The 13,932-nt window shown below is 40.5% G+C and overlaps 3 pseudogenes; all 3 read left to right on the plus strand.

Annotated features, from left to right (window-relative positions):
• The first annotated feature begins 159 nt into the window (after positions 1-159).
• On the plus strand, positions 160-315 carry LOC149512562 (5.8S ribosomal RNA; annotated as a pseudogene).
• Positions 316-547: 232 nt separating this feature from the next.
• Positions 548-3,857, plus strand: LOC149512563 (25S ribosomal RNA; annotated as a pseudogene).
• A 7,586-nt stretch (positions 3,858-11,443) lies between these two features.
• Positions 11,444-13,179, plus strand: LOC149512564 (18S ribosomal RNA; annotated as a pseudogene).
• Positions 13,180-13,932: the final 753 nt, after the last annotated feature.

The following is a 13,932-nucleotide window of genomic DNA, read 5'->3' on the forward strand; positions in this document are numbered from 1 at the left end:
GGTGAAGGAATTGATATCATCATCCGTGGTCGAATAACGAATCCTTAGCATGAATCGTACCATGGAACTAGAATGAAAAAAAGCATGTATACCTTTGCCATCCTATTCATGGTGCATGTATGAGTGGCACTGTGACTCTTTTTGTCATAAAAAAACCAAAACAACTCATAATGGATATCTTTACTCTTGCATTGATGAAGAATGTAGCAAAATGCAATACTTAGTATGAATTGTAGAATCCCATAAACCATCATGTCTTTAAACATAAGTTGTGTCCCAAGCCATTAGATTGAAGGTATGTCTGCTTGGGTGCCATGAATTGTCACCCATTCTAATCATCGCCAATTAGGCTTTAGGTGAAAGGGGTAGAAGATGGCCTATCGTGATCTCATTGATCATGCTTAACCCAAAAAAGAGTCTCCAGCAATGATAGCACCATGACCATTAGTGCTAAAGCTCCCATCATGCCTTGTCTCTAGTGATGCATGCTTATTGTCCATCTAGATCCCATCAAACCACCAGCATCGCTCGGTCAATGGTCATATTACAACCCTAGGTCAGGTGGGATTACCCACTGAGTTTAAGCAAATTAATAAGTAGAGGAAAAGAAATTTATCAAGATTCCCTTAGTAACAACGAGTGAACCAAAAAGAGCCCAGCGTGAGAATCGGGCATTCTTGACATTTGAATTGTAGTCTAGAGAAGCATCTTCAGTGGTAGACTGAGCCTAAGTCCTCTGGAAAAGGGCTCTACAGCGGTTGAGAGTCATGTTGTGCCTAGACCCTATTGCACCATGAAACGCTATTTGTGAGTCAAGTAGCTTGAGAATGCAACCAAAATCAAATGATAAATTTCATCCAAGGCAAAATATGGGTGAGAGATTGATAATGAACAAGTACTATGAGGGAAAGATAAAAAGGACTTTGAAAAAAGAGTTAAAAAGTGCTTGAAAGTATTGAGAGGGAAGAATATTGGGTTAGGCGATGCACCTCAGTTGGATTTGGAACAATAAGAGCTGATTCGTAGATCAACTTGTGGTGTGGACTTATATGGGTTATGGTAACAGCCCAAGTCTACACTTTTGATATGCCTATGGAGACATCATTGTTGTGATCGTGGAATGTAGCACGCATCATCTTGGCATGCCCTAGCACCTACGTGCTTCCAACATCGGCCTATAGGCTCCCCATCCGACCATTCTTGAAATAGGACCAAGGAGTCTAGCATGTGTGTGAATCAATGGGCTAGAAAACCCATAAGGCACAAGGAAGCCAATTAATAGGATCCCTTATGGGTGCAGCACTAACCAACCTTAATCTTCTGAGTATGGTTCAAGTGTAAGCATGCTTGTCAGAACTCGAAAGATGGTGAGCTATGTCTAAGTAGGTGAAGCCATAGGAAACTTTAGTGAAGACCCACAATGATATTAACATGCAAATTATTCATTTGACTTGGGTATAAGGGTGAAAGACTAATCAAACCGTTTGGTAGATAGTTGCATCCAAAGTTTCCCTTAGGATAGCTAGAGCCCATAACGAGTTCTATCAAGTAACACCAATGATTAGAGGCATCGAGGGTGCAACACCTTTGGCCTGTTCTTAAACTTTAAATATGTAGGATAATGTGGCTACTTCGTTTGGTCACACCATGAAATCAAGAGCTCCAAGTGGGCCTTTTTTTGTAAGCAAAACTGGTGATGTAGGATGAACCAAAAGCTGGGTTACAATGCCTAACTACACACTAACCTAGAACCTACAAGGGTGTTGGTCAATTAAGATAACAGAACGGTGGTCATGGAAGTCGAAAACCTCTAAAGAGTATGTAACAACTCACCTACTAAATCAACTAGCCTAAAAAATGGTTGGCACTTAAGCACACAACTTGCACCCAACCATTAAGGCATACGTTAGTCTCTGATAAGTAAGAAGGCATGGTGGTTGCCACAAAATCTAAGGTGTGTGCCTGATAAGAACTTTGATGGGTGAAGAAAGGAGGGGTTTCATGTGAATGTCACTTGCACATGGGTTAGTCAATCCTAAGAGACGAGGGAAGCCCATCTGATAGTGCATCCAATATGAGCTTCGAAAGGAAATCGAGTTAAAATTCTTGAATTGAGATGCAATGACTGCTAGCAATGTTAAGGAGTTCAAAGACATTGGTGAAGGCCTTGGGAAGAGTTATCTTTTCTGTTTAATGGTCTACCCGCCTTGGAAATGACTTAACTAGAGGTAGGGTCCAATGGTTGAAACAACATAGTACATTATATGGTGTATGATGTGCCCACGGTGGCCCTTGAAAATCCAAAAGATCAAGTGCCGTCTGTACTCGATCGTACTCATAATCGTATTAGGTCTCCAAGGTGAACAGGCTGTGGTTGATGAAACAATATAGACAAGGGATGTCGACAAAGTGGATTCATAACCTCAAGAAAAAGATTGGCTCTGAGAGCTAGGCATGAGGGTCCCAATCCCAAACACATTGGTTGTTAGTGCATTGCTTGAGCTACTCTCATGGTAAGAGTGGGTCACCATGTATTGATTAGGGGATAGATTAGGAATGGCACCCATGATGGCCTTTTTTGAGTGACTAATAGTCTACTCAAAATTGGTACGAACATGGGGAATCTAACTATTTAATTAAAATAAAGCATTCTAATTGTCCTTGTAGATGCTCGTGCAATGTGACTTTTGTGCAGTGCTCAAAAGTTAAAGTGAAGAAATTTAAGTAAGCGTAAGTAAATTACATGAGTAACTATGACTCTCTTAAAGTAGCCAAATGCCTCGTCATCTAAATAGTGATATGGATTAACAAGATTCCTAATATCCCTATCTACTATCCAGCGAAACCATAGCTAAAGGAATAAGCATGGTAAAATCAATCGAGAAAGAAGACCTTATTCAACTTGACTCTAGTTCAACTTTTTGAAATGACTTGAGAGGTGTGGGATAAGTGGTAGCCCTCAAGCAAAATTCAAATACCATTACTTTAATGTTATTTTACTTATTTCATGAATCAAAGGCAGGGCACAACCTCTTCTTTTAAAGCTAAGGTTGACCATGTCCAGTCAAACTAGGCTAAAGACATTGTCAAGTAGGGAGCTTGGCCAGGGTAGCACATTTATTAAAAGACGACATAGGTGTCCTAAGATGAGCTCAATGATAGCAGAATCTCATGTGGAACAAAAGGGTAAAAGCTTATTTGATTTTTATTTTTAGTATGAATACAAACCATGAAATTATGGCCTATCGATCATTTAAACCTTCGAAATTTGAAGCTAAAGCTGTCAAAAAAGTTACCACAAGGATAACTGGCTTATGGTAGCCAAATGTTCATAGCAACATGCATTTTGATCCTTTGATGTCAACTTTTCCTATCATTATGAAGTAGAATTCACTAAGTGTTGGATTGTTCTCCCACTAATAGGGACCATCAGTTAGGTTTAGACTTTGTGTGATAGCTTAGTTTTACCCTATTAATGGCAACATCACAATAGTAATTCAACCTATTACGGATAAGCCATTGATTCACACAATTGGTCTTCATATTTGATTGAAAATCTAGTGGCATGAAGCTATTGTACCCTAGATTATATCTGAATGCTTCTAAGTCATAATTCAGATGTACTATTGCTTGATTGTCAACCCGTAGTATAGGCCTATGGCCTCCAAGGGCATATGTCGTAGGTGTAGCCCTTGTAGCGAACAAGCCACGTGGGCCTCCTTAGAGCTCAATTCCTATTGAGTGGCAGGTAAAATCCTTTACATATGACTTAAATATGCAATAGGGTATTGTAAGTAATAAAGTGGCCTTACTACCATGATCCATTGAGATTTAACCCTTTTGTTGCTTTGATTCATCCGTCCCTTCCCACACACACACCCATTAAAGTCCTCTCACTTTATTCTTTTACACCGTACCTCTTTGGGGTTAGGAATGAATGATGTTCTCCATTGCAATTGATTTGGCTGGGGGATGACATCCCTCTCTTGAATGTCTAAGTACATAACAACCAAATGCCCTTCGTATTTGTTATAGGGACAGGCTCACTCTTGGTGTGGGTACCTACCTTGAACTTTATCGACACACATTGGCCCTTGGTGTGGGTAGTTGCCTCGAACACCATTGATAGCATTTGGACCTTGGTTAGTGTGAGCAATCACATCGAACACCATTAGTAGATGCTAGCCCATTGTTGCCAAATGTTGACTAAGGCATCATCATTAAATAATGGCCCATTGGTGTAAGATGTTACGTATGACACCATGCTAGATGCTTGCACTTGGAGTGGGCAATTACCTTGACCATTGTCGACATAAGCAAGCCTTTGGTGTGGGTTGTTACCTTAGACAACTCTTTAGTAGATGCTGGCACTTGGTGTAGCATGTGTACTATGACCTTCCCGATGCTAGCCCATTGTTGCCTAATGTTGACTAAGATATCATCATTAGATAATGGCCCTTTGGTGTAAGATGTTGCCTCTGACACCATGCTAGATGCTTGCACTTGGTGTTTGTAAATACCTTGACCATCATTAGCATAAACGGGCCCTTGGTATGGGTTGTTACCTCAGACAACTCTTTAACAAATGATGGCACTTAGTGTAGCATGTGTATTGTGACCTTCTCGTATAAGGCACTTGTCTACCCTTCGATCGCCATCGACATCAAATGATGCTTGGTGCATGTGTCACAGGATTCGATCTTAAGCCAAACTCCATATGGCCTTGGATAAGGAATTGACTCTGTATGCCTAAGTTAGCCTATGAAACATGGTGCTTAGCATAATTCTAACTTGTTAAATATCATGCTACAGTACTTGACCTTTTGGAAGCCCATAAATTTGATCCTACCAAGACTATGTTTAGGTGTACGTGCACTTGGGTCTGATTGTGTGCCCATGCATCATTCACCAACACCCACACTAGGGGCTGGCTTAATTCTGCTGAACCTAAACACCATGCCTAAGTCTTTGGAGTCTTTATCATTGCCTATACCACTATTCTGGGCTAATTCCTTATGACCTAAGCCTCCAGTAGGCCTTAAGGCATAGTGCCCCTAACTGTCAGACCCTATCCCATTAGAATGGAACTACTCCTTGACTCAGAAAGAACCTTTAGGCCTATGCCAACTGTGGACTATGACACATGCACATGCCTTGACCATCATCGGCACATGTTAGCCATTAGTCTCGGCACTTGCATCGACCACTTTTGGGACATGTTGGCCTTTGGTCTCAACACATGTGTTGACCACCATCGGCATATGCTGGGTTGTGCACCACGCACACCATGACCAAGCTGTAGATGGGTTCAGGCACATATATTTTTGCCATGCCAATACCATTTTCATGGCTTGTAAATTCATATAAACACTCACAAGCACCCATACCTAGGGTTGGCTCAATTTTGCCAAGTCTGAACATTGTTTTTAAGCTTTTAGAGTCTTGATCACTACCCATACCATTATCCTAGGATAATTCCCCATAACTTGGGCCTCCAATACACCTCAAGGCCTAGTCCCCTTAGTTGTCAAACTCTATCCCACTCAAGCTAAAATTGTTTCTCGACTCAAAGAGAACCCCTAGGCCTAGACCAACTTGTAGACCATGACACATGCACATGCCTTGACCACCATCAAGAAATGTTGGCCCTTGGTGTCAACACATGCATCAACCACCATCAGCAAATATAGGTCCTTTGTACGGGCAGTTTCCTTGAGCACCATTAACACATACTGGGTTGAGCACCAAGTGTAAGGGATCTTAGGTTTGAGCCAACACCATGCATACCATGACTTAGCAACAGGTGGGTTTAGGCACATTTTCATATTTCTATGATGCCAATGCCATTTTTATGGCTTTTAAATTCATATAACGGTCACTAACACCCATACCTAGGCTTGGCATAATTCTGCCAAACTTAAACACCTCCTTGACTATGAGAGAACCTCTAGGCCTAGACTAGCTTCCAAACCATGATACATGTACATGCCTTTACCATAATTGGCACATGTTGGCCCTTGGTGTGGGTAGTTCCCTTGAATGCCATTGGCATATGATGTGCCACACACCACTCGGGGATATCTTAGGCCCAGGTTATGGACCAAGTGCACCATGACTGGATAGTAGGTGGGTTCAGGCGCATCTTTATATTTCTGACATGTCAATGCCATTTTTATGGTTTGTAAATTCGTATAACAATCACCATTGCCCTCACCTAGGCCTGGCTTAATTCTATCAAACTTGAACACCAGGCCTGAGCATCTGGAGTCCTGATCACTACCCGTACCATTATTATAGGCTAGTTCCCTATGACCTAGGCCTATAGTTACCTCAAGGCCTGGTCCTCCTGGTTGTCAAACTCTATCCTGCTAGAGCTAAAACTACTCATCGACTCAGATTGAACACTAGGCAAAGACTAGCTTATGGACCATGACACATGCACATACTTTGATCATAATCAGGATATGTTAGCCCTTAGTCTCGCTACATGCTTTGACCCCCATTGGCACATGTTGGTCCTTTGTGCAAGCAGTTCCCTTGAATACCATCAGACATGTTGGGTCATGCACCAAGCTCTAGTTTTTGGGCTCGAATAGGGCACCATATGCACCACGACTAGGCAAATAGGTTGGTTTAGGCACATCTTCATATTTTTACCATGCCAATGCCATTTTTATGGCTTGTAAATTCATATAACGTTCACCAATGCACGTTCACCAACACATGCTCCTAGGGCTCGCTCAATTCTACCAAACTTGAACTACTTCTCGACTTAATGAGAACCTTTGGACCTAGACTAGCTTGAAGACTATGACACATACACATGTCCTAACCACCATTGAGACACATGGGCCTTTGGTTACGGCACATGCTTCGACCACTATTGGTACATGCTGGCCCTTAGTGCAAGCAGTTCTTTTAAATAGCATCAGCATATGCTAGGCTACGCATCATGCGAGGGTATCTTGGGCCCGAGCCATACATCACATACACCACGATCTATAGTAGGTGGGTTTAGGCACATATTCATATATCTACCGTAACATGTCATTTTTATGGCTTGTAAATTGATATAACATTCCCCCAATGCCTTAATGTGAAGTTTTGTGGCATGATGACTCATTTTCCAATTTTCATGATTTTAAAAATTTTTCACTGTTTGAGATTTTTTGAAATTTTTTTAAAAGGCATTATGGCCCCAATTTGGAATGTGTGATCATTATATTTTTTTCATCATTCATACAAAAATTCATCTAAAAAATTGATGTGTAAAAGAATTTGTTGCCATTTGAAAAAGTGTCCCTATTTTAAACACTAAAATGGCAACTAGTTGCAAACCTGTAAAAGTTTGTATGCTCTTTAAGAGGTTATGAGTTGTTGAGGTTCCTTTGGGGATAGGGGGCCAATATAAGGTCTAAGGACCAACACTCATCACATATCATGTGCACACAGCCCTCACCCCTCCCTTAATAGCTGAAACCCCCAATATCGCCAGTCAGGTTCACAATGATGCTTCGATGATAGTGCCCTAAGCAAAAAAATGTGGCACCAACACATGCCATAGTCTAACATGTGCACCATTGCCTAGAATCAAACTTCAGCCAAAGCCTTGACCATTATCAGTACATGTTGGAGTATGGTGTGAGTACATGCCTCAACCATCATCAACATAAGCTGGCCTTTGGTATGGGCACCTACCTTGACCACCATTGGCATAAGCTAGCCTTTGGTATAGACATTTGCCTTAACTACCATCAGCACATGCTAGCCTTTATTGAAGGCACATGTGTCGATCAGCATTGGCATAATCTAGAGCTGGTAAAGGCACATACCTCGATCAACATTGGTAGAAGATGGCTCTTGGTGTGGGCAGATACCTTGAACACCATTAGCACATGCTAGCCCTTACTGCATATATCATGGGTTAAGACTCAAGCTTTGACTCGTGTGGCTTTAAGACCCAGGAATGGACTCATTCGACATCCCAGATCAACTTCAACTAGTCCAGTGCATGGACACTCAAAACTCCAAGGTTAGCTATGCTAATTTGTTGCTAGACAAGGCTACACATAAACTATTTAATGGAAAGATTAAGAGAACAACAATGATAGGCAAGAGTAAACTTGTGTTACTCAAGTTGTGGTATATGTACAATGAGGGTGGGGGCACCTTCTATTTATAGCTAAAGCTCCTTTAAATCAATGGCTAATATTGTTCCTATCCTAGGGCTCATAAAAAGTCTAATATATACCAGAGATTACAATAAGATTAAATTGAAAAGTTCTAATTTTACATGGACTTTATCAAAAAAAAGGTTTGAACTCGGTTGGACTCTTTAATCAACAGTGCCTACGAGGGGCCCTCTTTTTGGGCTTGTGCCAAGATTTGTTTTGTTCGTGCCTGGGCTTACTCCTGCACTTATGCTTGGGTTTGTCTGAAAGCTACCAAACCAAATCCCCTGGCCTGAGCTGTATGAGCTCATTTTAGTGCTCGCACCTATTTTGGGTTATGGTCTTACCCTTAGAACTTCTATTGAGCCTCTAGGCCTAGTTTTCCTTGCATTCTGACTTAATCTTGGTTACCTTAGACCATTCCTTATCTCGATAAGAACCTTGGCCTTGATCTTTTTTGCAAATCATGACATTCTCCCCCACTCACTCTAGCAATGCACTTATTGCTAAGGGGATGCTGCACTTAGACTGCATGCCCCTATACAAGTTGGCTTTATCTTTTACCCTTGAACCATATTTCTAATGTGTCTATCCCATATTGATCAAGAACTCTACTAGTTATTCTCCTTAGTATCATCAGCCCCATGTTGCATTGGTCTTTTTCACCTACAAGCTCGATGTTTCCTCTACTTCCTTTGAGTTGTCCATTGCACACTCCTTTTGGAGGGATTTTGATATACCTTAGGATTCATGCTATGGCACTCCATTATCACTTTGCTTTCATTTTCTAGAGAGGTTCTACCCTTTTGATAGAATAAAAAAACATCGAGTTGCATCACCTTAGGCTCCTCTTAGTGCTCATCATCTCTACTACTCTTACCTACGGATAGCTTCTCTACTCGATTGATGGTTGAAAACCTTTCATGCCTTAGGCACTCCTTGACTTTGTGCTGACCACCACACAAAAAGCAACTGAAGGGCTTCTTCTCTTTGCCCCTATTGGTGGCATTGTTAACCTTGTAAAATCTAGGCTTTTCTATAACCTTTTCCTCCCTTGAAGAACAAACACTGATTTATCCCTCACTTCAGTCATTTCCCCTAGGCCTTGGAGACTTTGTGCACTTGACTTAAGTCTTCGAATCCATAGCAACACTAGCTTGACTTGATTCTTGCACGCTATTCTATTGTAGCATTATCTTAACTCTTGACTTTTAACCATCTAAAAAGTGCTTAAGCACCACTATCTTGGGTCTTAAGCTCACACCAGTAATTACAACATCTTACAATATATTGTGATCTACCTTGAGCCTCTCCAGCTCCTTTCGCAAGGTTGACATTGTGGCCTCATTTCTCTACATGAGCTCTTTTAATGCCTCATTCAGGATCCTTCTCTATCCTTGAACTTCTCTTTCAAATCAACAATGGTCACCTTGCACTTTTGTAATTAGGTGTCTAGAGGCATCACCATGTCTCTCGATATAGCTTCCCTAGCCTTGCTTGTAGGTGGGCACTCATCAAAACCCTTGGTCTGGCCCTCTATTTGGTTTACCTAGCCATGCCACAACCTCAAATACACTATCAGTCATGAATGCACAAAACCAAAGAGATTACTTCAACTTTCTGTGCACTCCAATAATTCGATCTTGGTCATGATGAACCAATACACCTGTCTATTGACATAGCACACTAAAACACACATACTATCAGGAACAATCTACACACTAGCTCAGTATGCCCTACACTCTCGATCAAGCACCAGTTTGCACACCTATAATGTATACCTAGGATGCTTATAACATTATAGTAGTAATTAGTGCAACATCTACCTTGCACTCCTACACGTTTGTACCTTATGCACCAAGGGGTGTATCACTACCACAAAAGCATAAAAATGACTTAGGATGCTTGCTCTACACGAATGAATGTTCACACCAGCACATCTATAACCTCCACTAAGGCCAACTCTGGTTCTAGTAGCACCCAAACTGATCATCTCCTTCAGACCAACTTTTGTCAACTTTGAACTAGCTCCAAACTTGCTCTAATACTACTTGCCTCAAATACCATCAACACATGCCAGGTCATGGTAAGGGCGCATACCTCAACCACCACTTGCACCAGTAGACCCTTAGTGTGAGATATGCCCATTTGAAGAATGTGTCCCCATTTTAGACACTTTAATGTCTACTACTAGTATATCTATAGAATCTCTTATGGGGTGTTCATGCTGGGCCTATCATTGCGTACATCCATGGCAACATCTTTGGAGCAAAATCTTAGTCATGCATGCTTTTTTGCCTTGTCATCTAGTGATTGGTTGCTCCAATGACCTGCAAGCACCATGGCTTTGACTGGTTGGCATGCATATGAAAAATGGTCTTGACACTTGTGCCTACGGCTAATGTTGCCCTAGTCCTTAGACCATGTCCCTAAATTAGGCAATGGCTCTCTGGGGTGGTGAAATAAAAGCTACGGTCATGAGGCTTGGTTTGGCCAAGTCTTTCAATTATTTGGTAGTCTCATGGTCTCTTTTTATCGACCACATAAATGGATTGTCCTAGCCAAGCCCATGCATGCAATCGATGTTACCCAAACCCTAAGAACAAGTCTTTAAATTAGGCAAAATACTTCTAGTGTGGTGATAGCAGAAGAGTTTGTGTGTGTGGTCTTGGCCAAAGCAAGCATTAGTTGTGTCATGTCATTGTTGCTTGTTGGATGGCAAGGTAGTCTCATGGCCCTTGCTTGTGTTTGTCCTATGCCATGTGGTTCTAGCGTGGCATCGTACGTTGTTTCCTTCACTCACTCATCGAGTAATCGATTAGGTGGGTTGTCGATCGATATGCATGGATGATGCCACTTGAACGCAATGGGCATATAAGTGGTACTATGGTTGTGCATGTTAGTAGGCTCTATGCTGGAAGCATCGAATTGTTGACCCATAATCTTTTTCAATCTCCCCCCATGTGGTCAGCTTACCATGGGAGTGTAATCAAGATTTTATGTTACATAACTAAATTGATGGAAGTCAGATGTCTTGCCATCCTCCATCCATCTTTTTTCCTTAGGGACTATAGGTTATACCTTAATCATGCCCTGTGTCCCAAATGTGCCACCTTAACCTTTATGGGTTCATTGGTATATTGGTGTTCAATCATGATTTTAGATGCAAAAATTTTATAGGTGTGGGCTCTTAGCCCTTGCTCATCTGATGCTATGCATTTTACATGCTCAACACACATGATGCTTGTGCCTCGTGTTGGTTCTCTCTATGCTATCTAGTTGATCTTGCCAATAGTCACATGCTTGTCTCAAAGATTAAGCCATGCAAGTGTAAGTATGAACTAATTCATACTGTGAAACTATAAATGGCTCATTAAATCGGTTATAGTTTTTTTGATGGTATCTACTACTCGGATAACTATAGTAATTCTAAATCTAATATGTGCAACAAACCCTAACTTTTGGAAGGGATGCATTTATTAGATAAAAGGTCAATGCGGGCATTATCTATTGCCTCGAGGATTCATGATAACTTGATAGATCTCATAGCCTTTGTGTTGGTGATGCGTCATTCAAAATTTTGCCCTATCAAATTTCAATGGTAGGATAGTGGCCTACTATGGTGGTGATGGGTAATGGAGAATTAAGGTTCGATTCCAAAAAGAAATCTTAAGAAATAGTTATCATATCTAAGGAAGGCAGCAGGCACGCAAATTACCAAATCCTGACACAGGGAGATAGTGACAATAAATAATAATACAAGGTTTATGAGTCTGGTAATTGGAATGAGTATACAATCTAAATCCCTTAATGAGGATCCATTGGAGGGCAAGTTTGGTGCCTACAACCATGGTAATTCTAGCTCCAATAGCATATATTTAAGTTGTTGTAGTTAAAAGCTTGTAATTGGAATGAGGGTTGAGTGGTTTGGTGTACCTCATGGTAGGCATCGGTCTACTCATCCTTATTGTTGATGATGCACTTCTAGCCTTAACTGGCCAGGTCATTCTTTTTTCGTTATTACTTTAAAGAAATTAGAATGCTCAAAGTAGACCTATGCTTGTGCACATTAGCATGGAATAACATCATAGAATTTTGGTCTTATTATGTTGGCCTTCAAGATTAAAGTAATGATTAACAGGGATAGTTGAAGGCATTCATTTTTCATAGTCAGAGATGAAATTCTTGATTCTATGAAAGATGAACAACTACAAAGTAGTTGCTAATGATGCTTTCATTAATCAGAAATGAAAGTTGGGGGCCCAAAGACGATCAAAGTCCTATCTTAGTCTTAACCATAAATGATGCCAATCAGGGATCAACAGATGTTACTTTTAGGACTCCATCGGAACCTTATCATAAATCAAAGTCTTTGGGTTCCAAGGGGAGAGTGGTCGCAAGGCTAAAATTTAAAAGAATTGATGGAAAGGCACCACAAAGAGTGGAGCTTGTTACTTTATTTGACTCCACATAGAAGGATTGACAAATTGATAGTTCTTTCTTGATTCTATGGATGGTGGTGCATGGCCATTCTTAGTTGGCAAAGTGATTTGTCTAGTTAATTCAATTAACGAATGAGACCTTAGCCTACTAACTAGCTACACGAAGGTGATCCTTCTGGTAGCTTCTTAGAGGGACTATGGCTATTTAGGCTAAGGAAGTTTAAGGTAATAACAGGTCTATAATGCCCTTAGATGTTTTGGGCCACACATACACTACATTGATGTATTCAACGAGTTTATAGCCATGGCTAATAGGGTTGAGTAATCTTTCAAATTTCATCGTGATAAGGATAGGTCACTGCAATTATTGGTTGATTACATCCTTGCCCTTTGTACACATCACCCATCACTCCTATCGATTGAATGGTCTAATGAAATGTTTAGATTATGGCAACATGGATGGCTTACTGCCCATAATGTCATGAGAAGTCCACTGAATCTTATCATTTAGAGGAAGGAGAAGTTGTAACAAGGTTTCCATGGGTGAACTTGCAAAAGGATCATTGTCAAAACCTGCTTAACAAATGACCTGTGAATGTGTTAACAAAATAACAAGGGAGTGACTATGCATTAGTGCCTAGAGCCCCTTCTAGCCTTGAGTTGCATGACGATCACTTCGTTCTACTTCCTATGTAGGTGAAATGATTGGTTTCATCATCTACAGTTGAAATATGAACCAACCAAAATGAAAAAAGGTATGTGTGTCATCATCATCTCCTTCATGGTGCATGCATGGGCACCACTGTGACTTTTTTTTACATGAAAAATCAAAATGACTTATTGTAACGGTTTTGTGTCTGCCCGATGAATTTGAAAACGAAATAAAAAATAACGGAGTCGCCACCAATTTTTTTTGGCTAGGTGCGATTGGCCATCTACTAAAATATATCATTTTAATAAAGTTTTAAAATTAATTAAAATTTATTAAAAAGATAATTTTACGATCTGTGAAACAGTCTGGGTTCGAGAGTCCGTTATGTGTGGGGAAGAATTAGCACCCCCACAGCGCCTGTTAAAAACGGTATCAATTAACAACGTGTTATCCTTTGATTTTGATAAAAATAGTCTAATTTTTTGTGTTCAAAAAATAATTTCCTTGATTTTTTATTTATTAGAAAAAAATTTTATTCTCGAGAAAAATAAATTAAAACCTTTTTATTGAAATATTCTTAAAATGTTCCAGTACGTTGGTAACATTAGAAGGACTTTTTCTCACCTAGAGATTTCTTAGGCATCGCTTCTTAGAATACCTTAGAATC

Source organism: Durio zibethinus, chromosome 22 (genome assembly GCF_047325235.1).
Source record: "Durio zibethinus cultivar Kanyao isolate XHJ-2024 chromosome 22, ASM4732523v1, whole genome shotgun sequence".
Classification (NCBI taxonomy): domain Eukaryota; kingdom Viridiplantae; phylum Streptophyta; class Magnoliopsida; order Malvales; family Malvaceae; genus Durio; species Durio zibethinus.